A 15,011-nucleotide genomic window follows, 5' to 3' on the forward strand; every position below is an offset into this window, starting at 1 on the left:
CATGTTTCTTAAAAAGAGCCAACACACAAGAATTTCAACTGAAACAGTTGAGTCACTGTTGTGGTAGAGCACAATACTGTAAAGGCACATCTTTTTCAGCCACACGGTTAAAGCTAAGACAACAAAACTGTGAGAAATGTCACAAAAGGCCTTTACAGAAAGTGCTACGCTGCATTGCAAGTGCAACATTGAAGCTCCTTCAGTCAGAAATATTGAGCCCTTTGAGTGCTGTAGGTGTTACATACAAGATGTGAGTGTGTTACAAAGTGATGGAGGTGCAGAGAGAGAAAGAGAAAAGAAAAGAAAGCAACAGTGACGGAGTGTGAAGACAGAGAGGAAGAGTGAGAAACACTGTCATCCCAGTATCAGTAAATCTGGTCACTTACTTCTTCTCGTCTCCCGATCGATGTGCCTGACCTTCGCAGCTGTTTTCCATCACCGGCGGCAGTGACCCATTCCGACGCTACCTCTCTCTTTCTCTTTCTCTCCCGCCGTATCAATCCCTCTGTCATCTGTCATTCCACACCTCCGGAGTGAGGGATCAGCGTCATCCATCTGCCTACAGAGAAAGGGGGAGGGAGAGAGAAAAGAAAAGAGACTTTTGTGAAACATTTCAGATGAAAACTAAAGCCCCCCTGAAACCACAGTGGCTCCCACACACACCCACCCACACACGCACACACACACACACACACACACACACACACACACACACACACACACACACACACACACACACACACACACACACACATATACACACACCGGGAACAACAACAACAACACAACAACAACAACAACACAACTACCATTAATCCTCAATTCTTTCATCCAACACACGCACAGTGACACTGAATTAACACCCTCCACATATATGCTTAGATTAGATAAATCATCCCTATTCGTAGAAGCAGGAAACACCAGGACACAGCAGGAAACACGGAACCAATTAGCAAAGGATAAAGATGACAAATTGAGCTCATGTTATGCGGAATATAGAAATGACAAATGTGCTAAAGTATGAATTACAGCTCTGTGAATGAACAGAACTGAAACAAAGAATCAAAGAAAAGTGCTGAATGGTTATAGTATGAACATTGGGTAATGCTTCATTTTGCGGGACCATCATTTCCTGGAAATAATTTGGTATTAATTATAGGGAAATTAAGGATGTCTTTGATAGAAAAGATCAATTTAAACCCGAGTAAATATTCATATATTGTTTCTGGAATATTGGAAATTCCTCATATAATTTATGTTAAAGGTACAGTGTGTAGAATTTCGAGGAAACCCCATTTGCAGCTATGTTTCATTAGTGTATAATCACCTGAAACTAAGAATGGTTGTGTTTCCGTTAGCTTAGAATGAGTCCTTCGTATCTCCATAGGGAGCGGGTCCTCTTCATGTTGCTCCTCCATGTTGCTCCTCCATGTTTCTACAGTAGCCCAGAACAGACAAACCGAACTCTGGCTCTAGAGAGAGAATTTCATGTTTCTACGTTACCTGAAGGCCACCGTAGTTCTCCGACACGCTTGTGAAACTACAGTAACGTGAGCCGCAGAGTGTTAACCGTGGTACCGCCAGCCGCCGTCTGACTTCAGTTGCTCCTAAAGTAGTGTTATTATGGTATGGATGGTCTCTGAGCGAGGTGAACGGCGTTACCACGGTTTTGAACTCGGCGGCTCACGTAACCTCAGTCTTGGAAAGGGAGGAGTGAGCAGGGGGTTACTCAGTTGGTTGCAATCTGCAACCACACCACTAGATGTAGACAAATCCTACACACTGTCCCTTTAAATCGTATGTTAGACACATTTTATATTTCTCTGACTTAAAGTTATAAAGTCATGAAATGAAACCCCATTTATGACACTGTTGATGGTTGGTATTTTTAGTAACATTTTGTAATTACCTGTCTGGACAGTCGTTTTCACTGTTAGTGGGGGAGACCGCCATTACCGCCCGGGATTCAAATTGCCTACCTCCCCATACCTACACGAAAAATCTGTTTGTTTGCACTGAAAACACACACATCAGTTGCTCCTCTGTTGTATTTCTGACAGGAGTATTGGCTGTCGTATTAAATTGCACTCACTGCTCCATGGATGTCGTCAAATGAACCAGGGCAGAAATCTTAAGGATTACATTACTAATCGATTGGGATTTATCAATTCTGAGCGTGCAGATTTGTATAATTGGCCTCATGCAGGAATCGATATACAAACAAATGTCCTCTTATTTTTGTTCGTCTAGGGTTCGTAATTACCACCAGCCACCAGCCAAATGCTGGTCAAATATGCAAGTGGCTGCAAAATTTTCTTCACTCACCAGCCAAAAAAACAATGGTCATCTATTGAGTGGCTGGTAGATTTGGAGTCCACCAGCTACAGTGGCAGCTGGACAGAAAGGAGTTCATTTCCAAACCGGATTTGTTCCTATTTTGTTGGTACCCATTGATTTCTGAGATTCACCAATGTTTTATTATTTTTGCTCTTCTCTTACGTAAGTGAACATTTTACGAAGTTCTTCTTCTTACAATTTTGTGCCAGAGTAACATCTACCCTTATATAGTGTTTAAAGGGCGTTACCTATGCTAATACCTGCCCTTATATAGTGTTTAAAGGGTGTTACCTATGCTAATACCTTCCCTTATATAGTGTTTAAGGGGTATTACCTATATCTAATACCTGCCCTTATATAGTGTTTAAAGGGCATTACCTATGCTAATACCTGCCCTTATATAGTGTTTAAAGGGTGTTACCTATGCTAATACCTGCCCTTATATAGTGTTTAAAGGGTGTTACCTCTGCTAATACCCGCCCTTATATAGTGCTCAAAGGGCGTTACCTATATCTAATACCTGCCCTTATATAGTGTTTAAGGGGTGTTACCTATGCTAATACCTGCTAATATCTATGCTAATAATAAATTCAATCCTCTAATTTATGATCAAGTGGGATTCATCATCCAGCACATCTGGGTAAGAGCAGATGTGGATGGTTAAAAACGTTTGCTGCATCTGGAGTTGACTTATCTTATTTTTTCTCTTAACAGAAAATTAAGAGGAAATATAAGATGAATTTCAGAGATGTTACTGCATGAGGCCCATTGTCACGTTTTCCCCTTTAATCATTACCAAATTACTTAGTGAGAAAATGATTAGGAAATGACGGACCCGCAAATTAAGAATGTACAAAACTAGGAATATATAAACAATAATCAAATACAATCACACCTCAATCTGAGGAAACCTGATATTGACTGTGTTCTTTGATCAAATTAGTTTCTAACCTTACAGAAGATACCAGAATTTCGATTGTTATACTTTAAATCAAATGAAAAAGCAACTACAGGTAAGATCACTGACAGAAGAAGTATAGTAATGTGACATAGAAGTGGCACTGTGGTTGGATTTATACATTCACCTGTAGCGGTTCCATCTCAGGCATCTACTGTATGTTTTTCTTTCATAAAATACACATTGACACGAGGGATTCAGAGCAATATAGTTTAACAAGCCACCAGGAGGTGATACTTGTGTACAAAAAGTGCCCCGGGGAGTCACTGGGACACTATGTGATAGTTGTCTAGCATTTACACTAACACACTTTGTGCCCCTGTTGGCAAGCGATACCCACAGGAGCAGGTTCAGAGTATGGATTGTGTTGTACTGTCACAGGGGTCATTTTCATGAGCAAAGGCACTAAGCCATGAGGCCACCTAATGGACTGCACAGATGGAGCGCCATTATAGGAACCAGAAGGATGGACTGGGTGGGGTCTGTGGGGGAGGTGATGGAGGAGGTTTAATGGAAAAAGGCAGAATAAGTACAGGAGAAGTGAAAGCATATAAGAAATAATAATCCATTACATCTAGTTTTATAACTGTTTATTCAATGTAGGATCAGGCACACTATATAAAACTATATCTATACAGCATTTTACCCTTCTTAGCTCCAAGACTTACAGTAGAGAGAAATAAGAAATCATACACTACTATTATTTTATTATTATATAATGTATTCATATATACTGTATAGGTATTCAGAGGCTTGTAAAACTTACATTAGTGCAAATAAAGTTGATTACATGCAGTTTAATTGGGCAATTTGTGTATTTACAATAGCCTCTAAAGACTGATGGTTGTTGCAAGATTATTTATAAGCTCAGACAGCAAAGAGCATCTTAAAGCAGCCATCTCTTCTTTTCATCTTCAACTCAGATATCCTTCAGGTAAATTAGTCTCTGTGTACCTCACCTATTAATCACAAATGTGAAAAATTGACAACAGAAATGAGAGTAAGTGAGTAGCGGGAAGGGGGGAGAACCAAACACAGTTAGGTTAATGAGTTAATGAGAGGAGGGATTGTGAGTTGAGGAACTTCTGTTGTGATTTGACGCTATATAAAAAATAAATTGAATTGAATTGAATTGATTTGAACAATGCAAGTAAATGTTGGAGCTGTAGAGTCATAACTTTTTTATCAGAGCAGGGACGGAAAGTCAGATTTATTGTGCTCATTGTATGAGAAAAGGAAACAAAGGGTGGATTTCTTTTATTTGTGCAGCTACATATTCAATGAATAGGTAAACCGATATGTCTACTGAATCAAGAAGGAGAAAGGTATAAAGAGAGAGAGGGTAAGAGAGGGTTTCCATCATCTTTTTTTATGCACATTTTCAGTTTTCGCATTTGCGCAAAATGTCGCATTCACCAGAATGGGACGGATGTACAGACGGACCACCAGAAACATGATGCCTCTGAGGGCCACGGCTCGCACTGGCACGAAGGAATAACAATGTCGTTCACACATGCACTGTTTAAAAAAAATCTCTGCCAAGAAAATAAAGCAAAAACTCAACTAAAGCGGTGTCAAGGCCAGTTGGCAGGTTGGGCCACACGGCGGCGACGTTGGCGGCGGGGTGTGTCGTGGGAGTGTTACATGTAGCAGTGATCTCTGTAGCACATTCTGGCGCCTCTGCTCCTCAATATAGTGGAAGAGTAACTACACATTTATGGGTCACCATGTCACAAAGTCCTGTTAGCTGGTTATTTAGCCACCTCTGCTGTTCATGGATGTATTTATGTCACTGTTGCATGACATGTCACCTCATTGGGTGAGGTTGGGGGCTCACCTCACAAAGGACATAATGATGCACACCAGGGCTGTGGTGGCAAGAATCTGGCAATATGATACGCATCACGATACGTGGGTTACCATTCAATATATCACAATACTGTAAGCAAGGAGATATGTTGTGATTTTTATTAAATCTAATTTTAGGAAAACTGTCATAATATAAAGAAGACATTGCCATATGCATAAAATTTGAATTAAAAAGTTTACCTTTTTATACAGTCAGAACAGTGGGATCTGCATCTGCATTAATCATAGTCCCTGTAACATCCAGCATCACAGCACTACTCTGAGAGGACACATACTCTGAGAGGACACATACTCTGAGAGGACACACACTCTGAGAGGACACACACTCTGAGAGGGCTCATACTCTGAGAGGGCTCATACTCTGAGAGGACTCATACTCTGAGAGGACACATATTCTGAGAGGACACAAACTCTGAGAGGACACATACTCTGAGAGGACACAAACTCTGAGAGGACACATACTCTGAGAGGACACATACTCTGAGAGGGCTCATACTCTGAGAGGACACAAACTCTGAGAGGACACATACTCTGAGAGGGCTCATACTCTGAGAGGACACATACTCTGAGAGGACACATACTCTGAGAAGGCTCATACTCTGAGAGGGCTCATACTCTGAGAGGGCTCATACTCTGAGAGGGCTCATACTCTGAGAGGACACAAACTCTAAGAGGACACATACTCTGAGAAGACACATACTCGGAGAGTACACATACTTTAATCTTTGCATGTAAACTATTAATTAAAAATCAATGCTGTGGTTTTAAGAATCGAGAAAGTATCACCAAACATAATATTGCGATACTCAATATTTTTGACATTTCTTTACACCCGTAGTGCACAGTCTGACGTTACAAGCCTGAATACACTCCTGTAAACATAAAAAAACAAAGTTTCTGAAAATCTTCACCCTGGCCGGAGATTTGCCAAAGCTTCGTTTTCAGTGACCTAAATTGTGTTTTGGGTGACTGAAAGGCCAAAAGCTTAAAGGAAGAGTTTGTCATCATTCAAAATATGCTCATTCACGTTGTGATGGTGTGAAAAGAAAAGATCATCTAATGTCTTCGAGCAAACTCTAGAAAGTGAAGTGAAACTCTCAAGAAAGGGAATAAGCATGTTTCCCAAAACTATTCTTTTAACAGTAAATGTTCCTTGATGTTAAATATATTGTATCAATGCATTAAGCTACTTTGTCCAGCGTGTAGTGGAGTGTTCAATAAAAGTGAAGTGTTGCTGAATCTTCATTAGTAGCCAAGAAAAGCCTGAAGCTTTACCTGCTACTGATTCAAATGAGCTTCCGTCACAGAGACAAATGACGTCATTAAAAAGCAAGAAAACACAAAGGGTGGCAGGTAGCAGGGAGTTATTAATCCTGGCACGTCCGCTTGAATATATTCTCATTAAGGAAGTTGATGGAAAACGTACTGATTCACATTCCACTTAGCTGAGATGTCAGAAAGCAACTTGTGCAATAGTTTAATGGAAGACTGAGTCAGAAAGAGAGATGAGAGATGAACAGAGAGAGAGAGAGGGAGAGAGAAAAGAGATACAGAAGGTTTAAAGAGTGTTTAAGGAGTTGATTCTCTGCTGGATGATGTAAAGGCCAATAACAAAGAGCTGCTCTGCTAATGTGATACCACATAATCCCTCCATCTGTGTTTGTGTCGGAGACAGAGAGGGGGATGGCTGACTCAAAGATGTTGTGTCTGTGAAGGGGCCGTAAGGAAGAAGGAAGATGATGTGCAGCACAGTGAGAAAGAGACAGCGCTGGATGTCTGTGTTTGTTAGTGTGTGTGTGTGTGTGTGTGTGTGTGTGTGTGCGTGGGGGGGGGGGATGTCGATGCGTCGACGGTATTACGATGCAGCGTGTAAAAATCGGGCAGTCAGATAACGCTCTGAGACACGACGGAGAACAGAACAGAGCGTTCCTTAAATCAGTCAAGAGACTCAAGATTATAGGAAGTGCTCAGACGCATACAAAGAGCCAGAGAGGAGGAGAAAGACGAGCCTCCGGGCGCCGCAGAGAGACAGAGACGAGAGAGAGAGAGAGAGAGAGAGAGAGAGAGAGAGAGAGAGAGAGAGAGAGAGAGAGAGAGAGAGAGAGAGAGGAGAGAGAGAGAGGAAAGAAGGCAAAGATTCAAAGGATACTAATGATAGATGAAAACAAAGCCAGAGAGAGAGAGATGGATCGCTATAACAGGGTTTTACTACTATTGCATTTTTTTAAAGAGGGAAATAATAACAATTGAGGAAGGAAGCAGAGAAGAAGAAAGTTAGGACACAGAAGAGAGAGAGAAGTGTTAACCCTCTGAGACCCATAATAGACCTGTTCTAGTCTTTTTTAGGGGGTAGAGGTTAGAGATAGCAGGTCAACAGTAGATGTCACATAGAAGTGGTGTACATCATCTGAAAGCTGGAACCTGAAGATTAATCTGAGACGCTGCTCAGAACTGTGTGACAAGTTGTTGTAGTCATAAATAAATTATGAAAGTGTATATGGGTTTAGAACATTATAATACATTTTATTTAGTGGCGCCTTTCTGGACACCCAAGCACACATTATGATAGAAGTAGTCTCTAGTTTGATCCAACCATCCTCTGAATGCTCTAGGTCTCTAGTTTTATCCATCCATCCTCTGAATGCTCTAGGTCTCTAGTTTGATCCATCCATCCATTGAATGCTCTAGGTCTCTATTTTGATCCATCCATCCTCTGAATGCTCTAGTTCTCTAGTCTGATTCATCCATCCTCTGAATGCTCTAGTTCTCTAGTTTGATCCATCCATCCTCTGATTGCTCTAGGTCTCTAGTTTGATCCATCCATCCTCTGATTGCTCTAGGTCTCTAGTCTGATTCATCCATCCTCTGAATGCTCTAGTTCTCTAGTTTGATCCATCCATCATCTGATTGCTCTAGGTCTCTAGTTTGATCCATCCATCCTCTGATTGCTCTAGGTCTCTAGTCTGATCCATCCATCCTCTGAATGCTCTAGGTCTCTAGTTTGATCCATCCATCCTCTGAATGCTCTAGGTCTCTAGTTTGATCCATCCATCCTCTGAATGCTCTAGTTCTCTAGTCTGATTCATCCATCCTCTGAATGCTCTAGTTCTCTAGTTTGATCCATCCATCCTCTGATTGCTCTAGGTCTCTAGTTTGAACCATCCATCCTCTGATTGCTCTAGGTCTCTAGTTTTATTCGTCCATCCTCTGAATGCTCTAGTTCTCTAGTTTGATCCACCCATCTTCTGAATGCTCTAGTTCTCTAGTCTGATTCATCCATCCTCTGAATGCTCTAGGTCTCTAGTTTGATCCATCCATCCTCTGAATGCTCTAGTTCTCTAGTCTGATTCATCCATCCTCTGAATGCTCTAGTTCTCTAGTTTGATCCATCCATCCTCTGATTGCTCTAGGTCTCTAGTTTGATCCATCCATCCTCTGAATGCTCTAGGTCTCTAGTTTGATCCATCCATCCTCTTAATGCTCTAGGTCTATAGTTTGAGCCATCCATCCTCTTAATGCTCTAGGTCTCTAGTCTGATCCATCCATCCTCTGAATGCTCTAGGTCTCTAGTCTGATCCATCCATCCTCTGAATGCTCTAGGTCTCTAGTTTGATTCATCCATCCTCTGAATGCTCTAGGTCTCTAGTCTGATCCATCCATCCTCTGAATGCTCTAGGTCTCTAGTCTGATCCATCCATCCTCTGAATGCTCTAGGTCTCTAGTTTGATTCATCCATCCTCTGAATGCTCTAGGTCTCTAGTCTGATTCATCCATCCTCTGAATGCTCTAGGTCTCTAGTTTGATCCATCCATCCTCTTAATGCTCTAGGTCTATAGTTTGATCCATCCATCCTCTTAATGCTCTAGGTCTCTAGTTTGATCCATCCATCCTCTGAATGCTCTAGTTCTCTAGTCTGATTCATCCATCCTCTGAATGCTCTAGTTCTCTAGTTTGATCCATCCATCCTCTGATTGCTCTAGGTCTCTAGTTTGAACCATCCATCCTCTGATTGCTCTAGGTCTCTAGTTTTATTCATCCATCCTCTGAATGCTCTAGGTCTCTAGTCTGATCCATCCATCCTCTGAATGCTCTAGGTCTCTAGTTTGATCCATCCATCCTCTGAATGCTCTAGGTCTCTAGTTTGATCCATCCATCCTCTGAATGCTCTAGTTCTCTAGTCTGATTCATCCATCCTCTGAATGCTCTAGGTCTCTAGTTTGATCCATCCATCCTCTGAATGCTCTAGTTCTCTAGTCTGATTCATCCATCCTCTGAATGCTCTAGTTCTCTAGTTTGATCCATCCATCCTCTGAATGCTCTAGGTCTCTAGTCTGATCCATCCATCCTCTGAATGCTCTAGGTCCCTAGTTTGATTCATCCATCCTCTGAATGCTCTAGGTCTCTAGTCTGATCCATCCATCCTCTGAATGCTCTAGGTCTCTAGTCTGATCCATCCATCCTCTGAATGCTCTAGGTCTCTAGTTTGATCCATCCATCCTCTTAATGCTCAAGGTCTATAGTTTGATCCATCCATCCTCTTAATGCTCTAGGTCTCTAGTTTGATCCATCCATCCTCTGAATGCTCTAGTTCTCTAGTCTGATTCATCCATCCTCTGAATGCTCTAGTTCTCTAGTTTGATCCATCCATCCTCTGATTGCTCTAGGTCTCTAGTTTGAACCATCCATCCTCTGATTGCTCTAGGTCTCTAGTTTTATTCATCCATCCTCTGAATGCTCTAGGTCTCTAGTCTGATCCATCCATCCTCTGAATGGTCTAGGTCTCTAGTTTGATCCATCCATCCTCTGAATGCTCTAGGTCTCTAGTTTGATCCATCCATCCTCTGAATGCTCTAGTTCTCTAGTCTGATTCATCCATCCTCTGAATGCTCTAGGTCTCTAGTTTGATCCATCCATCCTCTGAATGCTCTAGTTCTCTAGTCTGATTCATCCATCCTCTGAATGCTCTAGTTCTCTAGTTTGATCCATCCATCCTCTGAATGCTCTAGGTCTCTAGTCTGATCCATCCATCCTCTGAATGCTCTAGGTCCCTAGTTTGATTCATCCATCCTCTGAATGCTCTAGGTCTCTAGTCTGATCCATCCATCCTCTGAATGCTCTAGGTCTCTAGTCTGATCCATCCATCCTCTGAATGCTCTAGGTCTCTAGTTTGATCCATCCATCCTCTTAATGCTCAAGGTCTATAGTTTGATCCATCCATCCTCTTAATGCTCTAGGTCTCTAGTTTGATCCATCCATCCTCTGAATGCTCTAGTTCTCTAGTCTGATTCATCCATCCTCTGAATGCTCTAGTTCTCTAGTTTGATCCATCCATCCTCTGATTGCTCTAGGTCTCTAGTTTGAACCATCCATCCTCTGATTGCTCTAGGTCTCTAGTTTTATTCATCCATCCTCTGAATGCTCTAGGTCTCTAGTCTGATCCATCCATCCTCTGAATGGTCTAGGTCTCTAGTTTGATCCATCCATCCTCTGAATGCTCTAGGTCTCTAGTTTGATCCATCCATCCTCTGAATGCTCTAGTTCTCTAGTCTGATTCATCCATCCTCTGAATGCTCTAGGTCTCTAGTTTGATCCATCCATCCTCTGAATGCTCTAGTTCTCTAGTCTGATTCATCCATCCTCTGAATGCTCTAGGTCTCTAGTTTGTGGCTGTAAAGTTTCATAAGGCTGTGATTATCCTAGAGGTCACCCCAGGTCATTTTATACAGTGAGTCAATGAAATGTCTCCTATGGGGACTAACATCATCACACATGAATACAGTTGGGCTCATTGGATCTACAAGAGTCACAGCTTTACAGTGAGGCCCAATGTATGGAGTTCAACACTGTTTATGGACCCCAGTGTGCAGAAATATTCAAACACACCATTTTAGAATGGGCCAAAATAACTAATTTATCCTGCATAAAAAAACTGCATGTGATTATCATAAAGTGGGCATTTCTGTAAAGGGGAGACTTGTGGGTACCCATAGAACCCATTTACATTCACATATCTGGAGGTCAGAGGTCAAAGGACCCCTTTGAATATGGCCATGACAGTTTTTCTACAACCAATTTTAGCCCAACTTTGGAGCGTTATTTAGCCTCGTTCCCGACAAGCTATTGATTGTTAGTAATGGATTCCTCAGGTCTTCTAGTTTCAGTTTCATATGATATCTGTAGCTTCACTCTATCTCTAAAACTGAACCTGCTACAGTCTCTGAAAGACAGTAAACTTGGTCGGGATTGCCCACGATCACAGAAGAGAACAAACTGTGTGAATAAAGGCGGGAGGAAGGTGGAGGAGTTAAAAGGGAAGAAGGGAGGACAGAAGCATGGAGGAAAGGAGCAAGAAAATAAAGGGAAAGAAGGAAGGGAATATAGGGAGAAAAAGCAGGTAAGACAAAACAAAAGATGGAAGCAGTAAAGGAGCAAGAAAAGAAGAATGGGTTGAATAAAAAAACATGAAAGAACAAAATAAGTAAAATGAACAGGAAAGAGATAAAGCAGGGATGAAAACATAGAGTAATGGAGAAGAAGGGGGCTTAGAAACGTTACAGGGAGAGAAAGGAGGAAACAGTGAAGCATTCAAGGAGGAAAGGAAGGGATACAAATGGAAGATAACAATGAATGAGACCTTTTTAGAAAGGTGCATGCTAAAAACAGCTCCTCACACTTTGCTCTTCTATTATAAACTTTGTGTGACAAACAGTTACCACAAATCAATCAAAACTGTTTGTTCTTGATCCAGGAAACAGTTGATGAAACAATCTCACCACAAGGTCCATTTAGTAGCTCTTCTGTTTATTCTCTGAGCACTTTAAGTACCTGTTGTCTATCTTTTTACTCCTAAAGCAAAGTTGTGGTGAGATGTCTTTTCTCTACTGTTTCCAGGGTCAAGAATAAACAGCTTTTAAGTCAGCATTGACAAGAAGTCCATAAAGTGCTCTACGACTCAATGACAACCGGGCAAATTACATCTGCTTTTGAAGATCATGTAATATGACAACACATTCTCACTCCCAACTCGTCAAATACCAGCGCTTGGTCAGTGGCCCCAAGGTTCAAACTATGAAGTCTAGGTACCCCTCTGGCATCAGTTTTGGACGTGTCAGAGACCGTTTATTTAGAAAATCCGCCTTCACAGGAAACGCTCATTACATGCATAGAGTCTCTTTTTAAAATAAACTTCCCATGTAGGTTTACTTAGTTTTAAATTGTACTTGGATAGGATGAGGCAACACAACTACTTGATTAGTAGGGATGTCATGGGGGAACTGACACTTTGGTACCAAGAAATTTGCCATCAACCAAGTTGATGGCAAATTTCTGAAAACATAATGGTTCTTGATTTTCTACATAGCGCAGGTATCAGGGAGCAGGGCTCGAGACTAACGGCGGCCCGACGTAAAGGACGCAGTAAACTCACTATCCACGCATCCAGGGGACGCACCCTATTTTTTCCCTGATAATACTACATCGTGAACAACAAATCCATGCTGAAACCGGCAGGAGAGTTAGTAACGTTAGCTGTTAGCAGCCGGTAAGCAGCACAGTCCTGCTAGGCTAAATAAGAGAGCTAACAGCTAACATTAAAGGAGGATGCATCATGTTACATTATGATGTGTTTAGGCTCTATTAGTTTTGGACGAAGGTTAATTATAACGTTATCATGAAGTGTTCAAATTTTTTTTGGTGAGCAACTTTAATACAGTTTGAAGGAGATGTCACAGCAATATAAAATCAATAATAGAGAGGGAATTATGACCTGTTTAACTTCCTAACTCCAAGTGTTTATTGTTTTGTTTTTGCTTTTGTTACTGTGGTATCGAATTGGTATCAAAAATCATGGAAAATCACTGTTATTGACTACTACATTTCTGGTATCCTGACATCCCTATTGATTAGGGTTTAGGAAAAGATTGTGGTTTGGGTTAGTAAAAGTGCATTTGTTCTGTTAATTAATTATGTCTGTCACATAACAAAACTACGGCAAAATAAGTTTGACCCATCAACCTCAATTCCCTCCCGCCCTACGCGGACATTCATTCTCTTTATTCTACATCAGTTGGTAAATGGTAAATGGACTTGCATTTATATAGCGCTTTTCTAGTCTTGCGACCACTCAAAGCTCTTTACACTACATGTCAGCATTCACCCATTCATACACTGATGGCAGAGGCTGCTAAGGTGCCAATTTTGCCCATCAGGATCTAATCTAAATACTCATTCACACACCGATGGCTATGCATTCAGGAGCAATTTGGGGTTAAGTGTCTTGCTCAAGGACACATCGACATGTGACGGGTTAGGGTTAGGGTTAGCCGGAGCAGCCGGGGATCGACCACCGACCTTCGGATTGGTGAAAGACTTTTCTAACCTCTGAGCCACAGCCGCCCCCATAATTATTAGATGGTCTGAGCATCTAATAATGACTCGGATGGGTTTATATTTGAGTTGGCTGAAAGCCCGGTATGTCTCATATTGACACTAAATGGTGCCTCACTGCGTCTGTATCAGACGTTGAGGGTCACTGACCAAGTGTTGGTGTTTGACGAGTTGGGAGTGAGAATGGGTTGAATATGATTGACACCACCAACATCTACTAAATGGACTTTGTGGTGAGATGGTTTTCTCTGGATTAATATTTAAATGATAAGAAGCAATAGGATCTAAATGATGGGATATAAACATTATAACAGATCAACATTACCTCTGCAGTAAGACACAGGCTACAAATTTGCCTCAGCGGTGGTCTCCCAGTTAATTTGACAAAGACGTATTGATGTTTAATTAGTACCTTTAAGTTCATATAGCTGTAGACCCACTGTGCAATCTGTATTTGTAACCCCACGGGGAGTAAAGGAGGGATGGAGGGATGGAGGGATGGAGGGATGGAGGGATGGAGGGGAAGGGAAGTGAATAAGGCAGAAATGGGAAAATGTCACTCAGAGTCGATAAATGAGGTAATGAAAGTGGAGCATTTTTCATTGCTACCAGCACTATTTGTACAAAAAGAAAGAAATACACACTCGCAAACAGGAATGTGTAACCACTCACCCATGCATCACACAAACACTCCAGCAGGAGAAACTCATTATGTTTCCTGAAAGGCCTCTCGGCGATTAATCACAAGCATACCCCCCCATACGTTTATCAGCCGGTATCACTCAACTGAGAGAGCTTGAGAGACGTACTGTAAAGAGTGAATGAAACACAAAGAGAGGAGTTATTAAGTGAACATGAAATAGGAATTTTTAAGGCACCTTCCGGCAGAAAGAAATGAATTAAGCCGCAAATAAAAAGAGACAGAAGACGGATTACAGCTGAACTTTAGAAATGTCAAGAAAGAAAATGTAAATTAGGATTGTTCCATGAGCTGAAATCAAAACAGACTAACCAAAGAAAAGGTAAACTTCAATAATCTGTTATATCTTTAATTCTCGTTAAAAGTCAGCTAATGTATTGCTTTTAAGAGAAAACGGTAGAGATGCACTCTTCAGTATATTGTAATCTACTACCTAAAGGTTTGAGTGAGGTATGCGTGTAGCAGTAGGTTCAACATTTCTGAAGGAATTTCAGCCGTTTTTAAGCTGTTATACAATTAGTCTGATGCATTCATGCTTCGAACCATTATCATTATTTATTTAACAATGCACTTCCATCCACATTTATCATATAATTTATTCATTGAAAAAAACAATTTCCGCTTCGAGTGAATGAAAATGCTGTTTTTGCAGTGTTTGAGGAAATTGGACCAAATTTTGCTCTCCAACTTTTTCTAATTTGAATTATTATTATGATTCACAGATTGAGGCCCAGAGACATGTTTAAATCTTGGTGGAGGTCA

The 15,011-nt window shown here is 41.2% G+C and overlaps 1 protein-coding gene across 1 annotated transcript in view; it reads right to left on the reverse strand.

Annotated features, from left to right (window-relative positions):
* htr2cl1 (5-hydroxytryptamine (serotonin) receptor 2C, G protein-coupled-like 1) overlaps positions 1-15,011 on the reverse strand; it is a 245,508-nt gene that overhangs the window by 72,226 nt on the left and 158,271 nt on the right. The window contains 1 exon segment of the mRNA XM_074622871.1: positions 387-559. The gene's annotated coding sequence lies outside the window, so the exon portion shown is untranslated.

The sequence above is a fragment of the Sebastes fasciatus genome, chromosome 22 (genome assembly GCF_043250625.1).
Source record: "Sebastes fasciatus isolate fSebFas1 chromosome 22, fSebFas1.pri, whole genome shotgun sequence".
NCBI classification, from domain to species: domain Eukaryota; kingdom Metazoa; phylum Chordata; class Actinopteri; order Perciformes; family Sebastidae; genus Sebastes; species Sebastes fasciatus.